At 45.5% G+C, this 12,182-nt stretch overlaps 1 long non-coding RNA gene across 1 annotated transcript; it reads right to left on the bottom strand.

The window, feature by feature from the left end:
- Positions 1 to 2,436: 2,436 nt before the first annotated feature.
- Positions 2,437 to 9,786, bottom strand: LOC149338724 (uncharacterized). The gene is made up of 3 exons (XR_016283749.1): positions 9,672 to 9,786; positions 6,747 to 6,783; positions 2,437 to 2,942 (listed from the first exon to the last, which is right to left on the bottom strand). It is a non-coding gene; the product is annotated as an uncharacterized LOC149338724 (long non-coding RNA).
- Between the last annotated feature and the right edge of the window lie 2,396 nt (positions 9,787 to 12,182).

The raw sequence follows: 12,182 nt of genomic DNA, 5'->3' as shown, positions 1-12,182 counted from the left end.
ATTGTGGCTTCTTAGGGCCACTCGAAAAGATTTCATCCATTTTGTAAAACCATCCTCTACGACAATGTGCTATCAACCTGTAAGAGGCGCTGTAAATTCTACAAGAAGGCACAACTGCAGCTATTGAGGAAATGGTTAAGGTAAAACTGGTGCTGATCAAGCAAGTCTGCGATGGTCGCAACATACAAGCCAGTGATAGAGTGTGGTAGTGGTATCTTCATCTACAGAAGGGCACCCACTACACCTTTCGCTCCAAGATTAATTTTCATGACACCCCATTCCACTTTGTGACTCAATTGCAGGATGGCATGGTGTAAAAATGGAGCAGTTTTGACTCTAGTACCCAGTAATATGCAGTTCTAAGGAACAGAGCTCTGTTGACCTTGTATATAGCTTCAAAGCTGTACCAGATGTGTCACTGCATAGCCAAACATCATCCAAAAGCTTCCCTGGGGTTTGATTGTTTAGTTGGCTCAGCCAGAGCAGAGGCAGGCAATACTCTTGGGTATGACTCATCTAGCATTTCATTTCACTTTATTTTTCGAGAATGTAAGTTACATCCTAGAGAGATGCAAGGGCTAAAAGCTGCCAAAAAGCAGCTTGATGGGGCCCAAGCACCTCAAATGGCAGTACACGACAGAACGCAAAAAAAAGGTTTGCAAAGATATATAGGTTAGAACAAACAAACACAACGAAGCAAGTGACATATTGATTCAATACAATGAAAACAATGGCAGTTTACAGACGCACGAAAACAAAGAGAGGACCCCCCCCCACAAAAAAAACACTTATTGTGCATACATGGCCCCGGCAGACAAACAGAGGCACATAAAATGCAACCTGGCTATATATTAACAAATACATTTTTAACTCACTTTGTTTAACACTAGCCAAAACTTTGTATGTTCAAGCGTTTGAAGTTTATAAATATTTCGAAAATATGGAATATACCAGAGATCGGTGTTTCAAGTGTGGGTTCGATTCGAAGCGGTGCTTAAATGGGCAGTATGTACGAGGAAATCTCTATGCGCAGGAGAAGAATGGTAAAAAAACCTCAAAATGCGAAAAACATACATATGTTCAAAACGAATTATTTTATAATTAATAAAGGCACTTCGTGATGGAGAGAGATAAGGAAGGTTTGCAATGTAGCGGATCATTTTCTTCTGCAGAACCTGTATTTTTATCACATTTGTTTTTGTGGTGGTCGCCCAAACAGAGTTACAGTAATTCAAAACGGAACCGAAAAGAGCATGATAAATTTGAATTTTCACGTGAGTGGGAAGAAGCCATCGACATCGTGATAGAACACCTGCTACTGAAGAGAGCTTTTTACAAATATTTTCCACATGCTGATCCCAGCTGAGATGCGACGAGAAAGTAACTCCAAGGATTTTGTGGTTGTCAACAATTTTAATTTCTTGACCTGTGTATTCCTTCAGCAGGACAGACTCCACAGTTGGAGAAGACATCACCACTAAACGACTGAGTACTTCAGTGTTCACAATGCAAGCACCAGGCCTGTACTTTAGAATGTCTTTGTATGTTCACAGCATCCACATGGCCAACACAGTAAAACATGTTTTCTAGTACCACTTAATATATACTAAGTTGTGTGATGTTGGTGGAGGAAAATGCAAATGCCACCTGTGAGCCTTAAAGATCTGAAAGGCTACTATGACAGTGCAGGGCTAAAAAGTAAGGAAGTGGTGCTGTTGCATCTGACAGCTGAGGGCAGTGATGCTCTATATTTCATTAGGCACCTAGATGCTCTTCATGGCACTTCATGCAACAGTGTCAGCCAATGACTGGACTGGGCAAAAGGCAACTGCGCCATACAGTGCAAAGGGGCTAAGTAGCAAGCTCACTTTGTAGCAGGAGGCATATCCACTGTGCAAAGGTTATTTGGTGGGCTGGAGAGGTGCAGCAAAGGCACATGGCTATGTCTGCTATTGCCCTTAGTTACATGAACGACTTTGGGATCATCTTGAGCAAGTGAGCCTCAAAGGGGCATTCATGTGGCTGTTACTATAACAGCTCATCTAAGTATATGGCCTGGGTTCACCGAGACTGTATGTAATGGGGACCCAGGCCAAGGTCTGAGCAGTTTGCGAGGAAGGTGACAACAGAGGATCAGCACTGTGTGGCTACACTGACAGCAGTAGACTGACACTAAATGCCTGGCAGGAAGGCTGCACTTCTTAGGTGTTGGACATCTGTCGATAATTGGCAGTGCGGTGTAAGCACAACTGAAGAATAGCGCAAAACCAGGACGACGGACACAAGGGGAGAGAACACACACCAACAACAACAACAACAACAACAACAACATAGCGCCTGTGTTGTAGGCATAGGGTGTAGGCATTCTGAAGTAGGCCAGCACAACATCAGTCAATGTATATGACCCTTGTCATATGGGCTTTAACGTCCAGAAGAAAGTCCAGAATGGGCTTTAACATGGGCTACAAGTGACGCCGCAGTGGGCAGCTCTGGATTAATTCCATCCACAATTGTGGCCACTTCGATGAGGGTTAAATGCAGAAATGCCTGTGTGATGCCACTGCACATTAAAGAGCCCCAGGTGATGTCAAGAGATTCCAAGCAGTAGATGCAGCTCAGAAACACATCAGAAACAGGCCTCACTGTCACTGCAGTATCCACTGCTATGAGTAATGCAGGTAGTAGTGCAGGTCCCACAGCCTCCAGTACTCACAGCAGTCCCCATGCTGGCTGCCCTTGGCACCACAGTGATGGCACTGATAAATGATCTGCCTGGCTGGTGCACCTAAGAAAGCTGCAAGAACGCCTGCTACGTACATCTTTGCCAGGCCCCTGATGAGGATCTTGGCTAGCGCCTCAATTCCTTTGCCCGCCACCATGTGGTACTCGTCAGCAGCAAAAAGGTGCCTCTTTGGCGCTTTTGCTGCATCCAAGAAGTGAAGCTGAAAACAAAAATAGAATCTGCTCAAAAATAGACCAAATTGAGGGAACACACAAACCATGGTGTGGGCCTCAACATCATCAGCCTGACTATGTCCACTGCAAGACAAGGGCCTCTCCCACAACTCTCCAATTAACCCGGCCCTGTGCCAGCTGTGGCCACCGTATCCGTGCAAATTTCTTAATCTCATCCGTCCACCTAACTTTCTGCCGCCCCCTGCTATGCTTTGCTTCCCTAGGAATCCAGCAGTCTGTTACCCTTAAGGACCATCGGTTATCTTGTCTTCGCATTACATGCCTTGCCCAAGCCCATTTCTTCTTGTTTTCACCTAGCATGTCATTACCCCATGTTTGCTCACTGAGCCACTCTACTTTCTTCTTGTCTCTTGATGTCACACCTATCACTTTCATTTCTGTAGCTTACTGCACTGTCGTATTTTAAGTTGAACCCTTTTCGTTAGCCTCCACATTTCTGTCCCACAAGTAAGCAACAGTAAGATACAGCGTTGTACACTTCTCTCTTGAGGAACACTGGTCAGCTGCCATTCATGATCTCAGAATGCCTACAAAATGCACTCCACCCAAATGTTATTCTTCTAGTCACTTCACTTTCGTGGACCTGGACCTGTCTGGACCTGTGGGCACTACCTGCCCTAAGCAGTGGCATAAATCCATGCAAGTTTCAAAAGGTACATGTAGAGGTGGAACCATTCTGAATATGTGCATTTTATTTCTTCTTTTTTTAAAGATACGATAAGCAAGAAAAGGGATTTAACGGCATTAACCAATTGCGATGCTTTTAGCACGTTTTGATTTATTGCATTATGATGCCAAATATAATCTTCGAATGGGACAGTATAAGCAGAAGACAGAATATAGCACAGTGGCAGAGTTACCTTCAACTTTATTACAATATAAAATGCAGCTCACGAAAATTTATATACATATCTAGTCATCCCAAAAGTAAAAAAAAGATCACTAGAACATACAACAGATGCCTCCCCGTTGGGTTAATCTCACGTTTAAACAATAAGTGATGAGAATAACACTGGGCCCAGTAGTCATACACACAGCCATGCATACGTTGCATGAAGCTTTGTCTAACTTGTTAATAATTTATAACTTCTTAGGGGGGCCAACAACCAAAACACGGCTTTGGCAAGCACTGACAAATTTTTTCATCAGTTCAGTCAAGCTGGTATTGCTATAACTTTGTGATGAGATGCGCCATCGCCATGTACAACAAAAGTGCTCCTTTCCCATCCACTAGATTTAGGATTTTATAAATCTACCAGCCCTGCTCAAAGGGGAGCTGCCTCCTTATTTGAAAAGAATACAATTCCATATTTCTCACTGCTGTACGAAGATTCCTCGCCATGTAGGTGAAAGTAACATTGCATACACCTCGACCAAAAATGCCTGTTCACCGGCTGCTCCCTGACCTGCTCGCTGAATCAAACCCTGAGTACGCAGCAATGTGCTCATAATGTGCTAGGATGCTAAGCATCCCAGCTGGTGTATCTGTGAGGGGAACAAGTTACGCTTGCGCTAAAGTGCCGTTGTTTTTAGAAACTTCTCTCCTAAAGTGTTGCCTAATGAGCCTTTGAACAGGATGGCATGCAGTTCTTCTTTGAGCTGACTTTTTTGGTTGTGCCACACTTGAGCAGGCACTTGTCGCTGGTACAAACCTGTGCTTTGCATTCCTTGCTTCCTGCAACTTTTTCAGCTGCTACACAAAAGTTTATTTACTGATTTATGTTTTTTCGTTTTTTTTATGCAGTGAAGTTTCGTCATGCAAAGCAAATGGGTCTGCATGGGCCCAATCGAATGAGCACCGGGCCAGTCATTAAATTGATAGCAGTCGCAATCAATCCAGACCGAAGTAGTGGCAAGGGAAATATCGGCCCATGCCGACCTCTAGCACAGAGTGCTAAGTTATCTTTTCTAGCTTTCCTGAAACCAACATTGTGCTGGTTAAACATTCCAGCTCAGTGGTTGTGCTATTTCTACAGCATTTAAGCAGCATCGCTATCTCGCCATATATTTCCAGCCTCCATGTCCCTAAACTTTTGGCTCATAGGAGACGTGGGCCCAAGATGGTCAAAGAGACATCCATAATTTTCTAATCGAACCCATGGCTTTAAGAAACGGTGAGTTACGGTAGCATTTTACTGTGTTTTACTTGTTTCCTTTATTTAAGTAACGATGGTTACCTGAGAGGAAGTATTTTTATCCATACCACCAAGGCTAGCTACACCTGTCAGTGCCCGTCTCGCATACTGTTAAAACGTTACCCAGGTCCAAACAAGAGAAAGACCCTGAAGAAAGGTTCGAGGGTTTGCATGGTGCCGACTCTTGAATGCGCACGACACATTTAGTGTCTCTGTCTAGAACTCAGCTTGACTCGATGCCAGAAAAGCGGACGCTTGAAGTTAAATACAATCACACATAGTCACGGCATGTCCCTTGATTGTTGTCAGATTGTAATTATGACAGCAGTCTGATCCTGCTGAGCCATTCCGTGGAAGGGAAGAGTCCTTCTCGCACCTGTGGCTTTCCCATGTTGCGTGTGCTGCTTGTGTCATTCGATGCCGACCGAGTAGTCTATGGAAGCACCTCAGAGTGAGCGGGGGGACACTCGCATGCCCTGACCCTCTCACCCTCAGCAAAGGGGGTCAGTACCCCCCTATCCGCCCCCGCGATTTACACCACTGGCTCTAAGTAGATGTATTCCTTTACCAATTCCACTGTTTCACTACATATTGCAAACCGCCGTTCCCTTCCGAGACTGCTGACTTTAGTTTTCTGTATATTAACTTTTTGGCCCACTTTCTCCTCTTCCTGTGTAAATAATTGATCATGCTTTGCAGTTTGTTGCCCGAGTCGCATTGGGTTAGCAATTTGTTGCAAGGCAATGTCAACAGCGAATGACAGATTACTAAGGCATTTTCTATTAACTCTTGTCCCAAAATGTTCCCAATTCAGGTCGCTAAATACCTTCTGTAAACACGTGGTGAATAGCATTTGAGAGACCATGTTTGTCTGACACTCTTCCTTACTGCAGTTTTCTTACTTTCTTGACAGAGGACTATGGTAGTTGTGCAGAAGCTATACTTCAGTATTTTCATATATGCCTCTTCTACCCTGTGATTAATCCCTGAATGATTGCTGAGGTTTCTACTGAACCAAGTGCTTTCTCATAATGTACGAAAAATTTTATTTACGACTGATTCATTATATATATATATATATATATATATATATATATATATATATATATATATATATATATATATATATTGTGAGACGGGAAACAGAGCACAAGATGGAGCGAGCTTTAATGCCACCCGCAAATATGACGACCAACCCTCCAGAAAAGAAGATGAGCGATGATGATGAATATGTAGAGATGAAGATGAAGGTTGCATGTTGTGCTTACAATATGTATATATATTATAAGCATCATCATCATCAGCCTGACTACGCCCACTGCAGGGCAAAGGCCTCTCCATGTCTCTCCAGTTAACCCTGTCCTTCACCAGTTGCGGCCACCGTATCCCCGCAAACTTCTTAATCTCATCCGTCCACCTAACTTTCTGCTGCCCACCCGCTGTCAGCCTTCCGGGCGACTGACAGCAAGAATCGAGAGCATTGACTTTTGGAAGGAGTGGACAGCTTAGCAAAGACTATTACGAAGCCATCGTCAACACGAAAGAAGCAGGCCAAGATAGAAGTGCTGAACTTTTTTAGAGAAAACAAGCTGCGCTTATTGCAGGCAGATAAAGACGGTGGATTTGTCATAGTACCTGAAGGTGTGTTTAGGAAAAAGGCAGGCCAGGCAATCTGTAAAAAATTTAGGTCTGTTAGCAGGAATGTAACTAGAGTAAAAAGTAAGGCTGTGAGGTTGTGCAATGAACATGGCCTAGCGCAGGTATCAAAAGATATAAACAAGTGTACTGGCAATTTGTTACAGGTGTTTTTCGTAGCAAAGACTCATAAAGCGGATTTCCCATTTAGGAGGGTTGTAAGCGAAAGAGGCTCATGGCAGAACCAGGTCAATTTGTTTCTTCAGAAGCAGTTACAGAGGCTAGATGTGTTTGACCCATTTGCTACTATAAATGCACAAGATGTAACAGGCTATTTGAACCAAAACCAAAATGTTGGGTTTATGCTTTCTGTCGAAGTCCAGGACCTCTTTTACTTCATACCTCATGCTGCACTGCTGCAGTATGTTAAATCGTGTGTAGAGGAGAACGGCGAAGTTCCCTTTCAAAACGCAACAGGAATGACTAGATAATTTTATAACTCTGCTTGAATTTTATCTTAATAGCACGTTTATAACTTTTGACAATGGATTCTACCTGCAGCTTGGTGGTATTTGTATAAGGTCGCGTGTTGCCCCTGTCCTGTGTAACATTTTTCTGTCTTATATTGACCGTTCCCTGACAAACGTCTTTGACACGGCCAAAGTTTTAAAAGTTTTTCGATATGTAGATGATCTTTTAGTCCTTTTAAAGGAACAGGATACCTTTAACTACCTTGGCTTGATGAATGAGGTTTTAAATGTTTTTAGACTACACGGCAAAAGTTTAACCTTTATGCATAAGGTACTAAATGATAACAGTCTACGGTTTTCGGACATCAAAATGTTTGTCTCAGAAAAGCATCTGTGTTGGATGTACGATCCCCGAGTTGCGAAACATCTTATGCTGTATGGGTCAGCACAGTTGAAGACAGTGAAGAGAGGCGTTGCTGCAATGTGCCTTGAGTCTGCACTCACAAAGTCGTGTCCGCAGAGAATGGGTGAAAGTTTCATAAAACAAGTGTCCCGGATGGACAATGCGGGCTACCCCTACACGATCCTGACAGCGGTGAGTGAAACTCTCAAGCAAAAAATGAAAGGGACAGTGCGCAAAAGGACCCCAAAGTAAGGTACAAAGCCTGTAGTAGCATCTTACATGCATAAGGCAGCACACAATTTGAAGAAGGTGGCCAATAGGTATGGAATGCCTATGGTATTCTCAGCGCCTCTGAAGTTAGGCTGACTTTGCTCAATCCCGGCAAAAGAGAGAACCAGGCTGACCGGATGCGCCGAAAAGCATGGCAAGCCCTTTGTTAGATGTGCGAAAGGCGTTGTATATGAGATCCCACTAACATGTGGAAAGGTCTACACTGGCAAAACAGGACGCTGCATGAATGATCGCGCAAAGGAGCATGAGCGCACGTTAAGTGACAAGGAAAGTGGCACGAATTTGGCCGAACATAGCCGAAAATGCCATTGTAGGCTGCGACTGAATGAGATGAAGATTCTTGGTCAGGGCAGCAACACCGTGGCACGAGAAATAATGGAATCTTTCTTGATTAAGAATGCACAAAATTGCGTCAGCGATGCATTTCTTACCTTGTATAGAAGCGAGTCAGCTTTGTTAAGATCTATCTTGTAGGGTATGATGGCGTTTACGTTTACCAGGCATGCTGTGGGTGTATCCACCGTGCGTGCACCTGATTGTCTTATATTTAGAGGTGTCAGCTTCTTAATAAACCAGTTGTTAATTTGTGCTCATCCTGTCGTGTCTTCTCTCTTCGTGTCATCTTTTATGCGCATAACCTTTCATGGCATTACAAGTATGAAGTCGACTAGCCCGACAACATCTCTTGCTGATGCAAGAGAGAGAATTACAATTGCAACACTTTATGCATAACCAGGAAACGTAACCTCTCATTTATTAGAATACTGTTCACTCACTGACTGAGTTAATGGGCATCATGTTTTTGCGTATGTTACCGACCATTTTAGGTGCTCAAAAAGGAAGCGCTTCATCGGCCAACCTTTTTATGATGTGCACCAGAGTGTGAAGGTAAAGAATGACAGCAAGATTTTGCTCTGCCTTTGTTACAAAGGCTGTGAACAAACTGAATTTCCCAAATGCGATTGTTCTAGCACATTTTCTTCGATGGAAATGAGGAAATAAGTTGGAGAACTGGTACATATGTCACACACATACACAGCTACTGAAAACATTGCTCCATTTTGTGACGACAAGATCTCTTATGAGCATTCAAAACAACACATATTTTCAAGGATCTTTCCACAATTTTGCACAACTGTATGGTAAAAGTAGCCATGTTGCTGCATGTTATCACGAGTTAAAGTTTCCTAAAGGTTACGTTTCCTAAAGTTTCTCTCGTGTGTACACAATGTTTTATACTGCAGTCCTTTCTGGTGCAGCAATTAAGCACTTAGCATGCATGCTTGCATGAATAGCTACTCTGTTATGAAATGCTGAGGGTTAAAACTGGCGGACAACCGAACTAAATTACCTATGGGCGCAGACCTCAACCCGCGGACTGTTTTGCCCTGAGAAACAGATCACCTGACGCAGGGAAGTATGGATGCTGAGGTGACTGCAGCAGGGGGCGAGGACTGTAACAATGAAAGCCCATCTGGTCAGGAAAACTCATGGCGGAAAAGAATTGCGCGCCGAACAGTCGTTCAAACAAATGACGTTTGGTCCCGCTGAGGGAAAAGGGTGGGGGCCGGGGATACGAGAGCTCGCCAGTTCGCGGAACATGCACGCCTTAAACTACTCGACTGTGGTTTGCCATGAACAAACGTCGATTCCCAAATGCTGTTGCAAGCCAGCACTGTTCATCTGGTCTTCCTTTTACTAGCCTTCTTGTGCTCGATCTGTTCATCCGAAAGGCGTACAGCAGCATAAGTCGATACTTACGTCCGGGTCGTAGCCGTCAACGCCTCAGCGTCCACCACGGCAAACCATCACGACAAGATCTTGAACGCGAACACCACAGGGGCCACCTCGCGCAGCAGTTGCAGGACGACGGCCTAGGATGCGAAATGATGATTGAGAATTCATTACATAAACTGCCAGAGATTAGACGCATTGTACAACAACGACGTACCTTCACGCTGTCGCAGATCATCTCCAGAATCACGTTCGACCTCGACAGGTCATTGCTCGCTGCATAGCGCACGACGTCTTTGCCACCAAAGCTTGTTGTGCACGCCTCAGGCTGCCATAATGGTCGCACGCTCAAAGTTCGCGCGGTTAACTCGCATTGTACGGAAGCAGGATGCCTGGGTACTTTCCGACACAACTCAAATGCACGCAAACATCGCAACCTAGGGATTTTTGAAACACTTAAAGGTCACAAGGCGCTAGGTTTTATACGCTAGGGGGCTGATGTCTCCAGGGCTCCTTGCTAGGGGGCTGATGTCCCCAGGGGCTTTTGCTCCGCTTAGACGCGTCCCAACCAACGGGCGGCGCGCGGGCAACATTGGGGTGTTGTTGCCAGAGGTGGTCCAGCGCGGCGAGCGCGTCGTCTGCTAGGCGAAGAAAGTCTCCCCTGCGGGCGCCTCGTTCATCGGTTTTGAGCAAAAATTAATCAATGAAAGTATTCATGATTGAGAGCTCAGATGAGGTGAGGGTTTCGAAAACCTTGAAAGCGTCGCACGACAGCGGCACAGCCTCTCGTATTCTTGAGCCCACGGGTGTGAGCGAACAACCCAAGAAGCAGGCTTGTCCTGTCACTTCCGTGAGAGGCTCGCAAATGCATGTTTTCGGGACCCGGAAAACTTTAAAGCCGGCAGGCTGCGTATACACCAGCGCGATATAGCAAAACGTTTAGTAAATCGGTTCACTTGGAAGTCTGATGCGTATAACACGTTCCCTTTACGTTTACTGTTTCCTGCCGTCTGTTATTCCCTCCGTGTGGTCAGTCGCCGGTCGGAGGCTTGTGGGAGGTAGTTGGGCGACCCCAAGGTCGACGAGAGGGTCAACGCTCTAACTGTGCGGCCAGATAGCACGCGGGCGCGCTGTGGCTGTATTTCGATGGAGGCGAAATACAAAAACTCCCGTGAGAAGTGCGATGTAAGTACGCGTTAAATAACTGCAAGTGGCAGAAATTCCCGCACTGCGCTCCACTTCGGCACCCCTGATAGCTAACGTGTCACTTCTGGAGGTTAAACTCCGCAATTTATTATTTTCTATTTCAGCCTCATTAGCCAATATCGATGACCAGCAGGGAAAAAAAATCTCGTAAAGCAACGTCTCCGAAGACATTTATAGCTGCCACACTCACACAAACACACGACGCACAGAGACACGAACACGCACACACAAACATACGCGGTGCACAAATACACGCGCGCACATAGATACGCACGCAAACACACGCACTGATAGACACGCATACACACACACGCACGCACACAGACACGCGCGCGCACAGACACACATGCGCACACACGCACGCAGACATACGCTCAGATAGAGGCACAGACACGCGCGCGCGCACGCACACAGACACATGCACGCACACAAGCGCGCACACAGACAGACACACACGCACACAGACGCGATACTGAACGTGCTGCTTCGTAAAACACGCCGTCCAACCACCTCGGAAGCACTGCGCCCCGCCGGCTCCTAGAGCGAGTGGACCATCTAGGGCGGCGCCTAATCACGTGATCGCAACTGGCCAATAGGCGGCGCGGCGGCAAAGGGAAAACAGCTGCGGTACTTTCAGAGTTCCAGTGACTTTATGTCGCAACTGCCGGAAATCGCGTGACGCGGAGTTCACTTTATAAAATTCTGTGTCGAGTGCTCACCTTCACACAAAACCATGGATGAGCAACGAGCCGGAACTAGTGCTTCGACGAGGTATCATCGCCATGAAGCGCAATCTGATGATATTTACGTTATGGAAAGGCGTCAGATTGGATAACCATGCTTAACAGAGATTTCGTTCGTTTTGCTTGGTTCAGCCGGATTGAACCACACCTATATTTTTGCGCAAGCTGATGAAGACGACGACGTGAATAGCACAGCGCGAAAGTGTGGCCAATCACCCGCCGTAGGTAAGTGCCATTAAGCATGAAGACATCATCATCATCATCATCATTTGAAAATGTGGCAGGAGGTGTGATACGTTGATGTGCTGTGTTAAATATCCGCGGGTGGTCGGAATTATTCCGCAGCCCTCATCTACGGCACCTCTTTCTCTCTTTTTTCATGGGAAAGCATTAGAAGGCGATGTTGACGCGGGAAGTGCCCGCGAAATGTGTCAAACGAAGTTGGTCCCCTGTGACGACATCGGTCATATAAAGTCGTGAGACATTAGAATGAAAAGAAAATTGAATGAAAAGGAAAAGAAAATTGGGGTCTAGGTGGGAATCAAACCCGGTTCACCGGCGTGCGAGATGGCGTGACAAGACAGCCGAG

Source organism: Amblyomma mixtum, chromosome 6 (genome assembly GCF_055824585.1).
Source record: "Amblyomma mixtum isolate Tamu chromosome 6, ASM5582458v1, whole genome shotgun sequence".
In the NCBI taxonomy this organism is placed as follows: domain Eukaryota; kingdom Metazoa; phylum Arthropoda; class Arachnida; order Ixodida; family Ixodidae; genus Amblyomma; species Amblyomma mixtum.
This window is presented reverse-complemented; position numbering and strand designations above follow the sequence as displayed.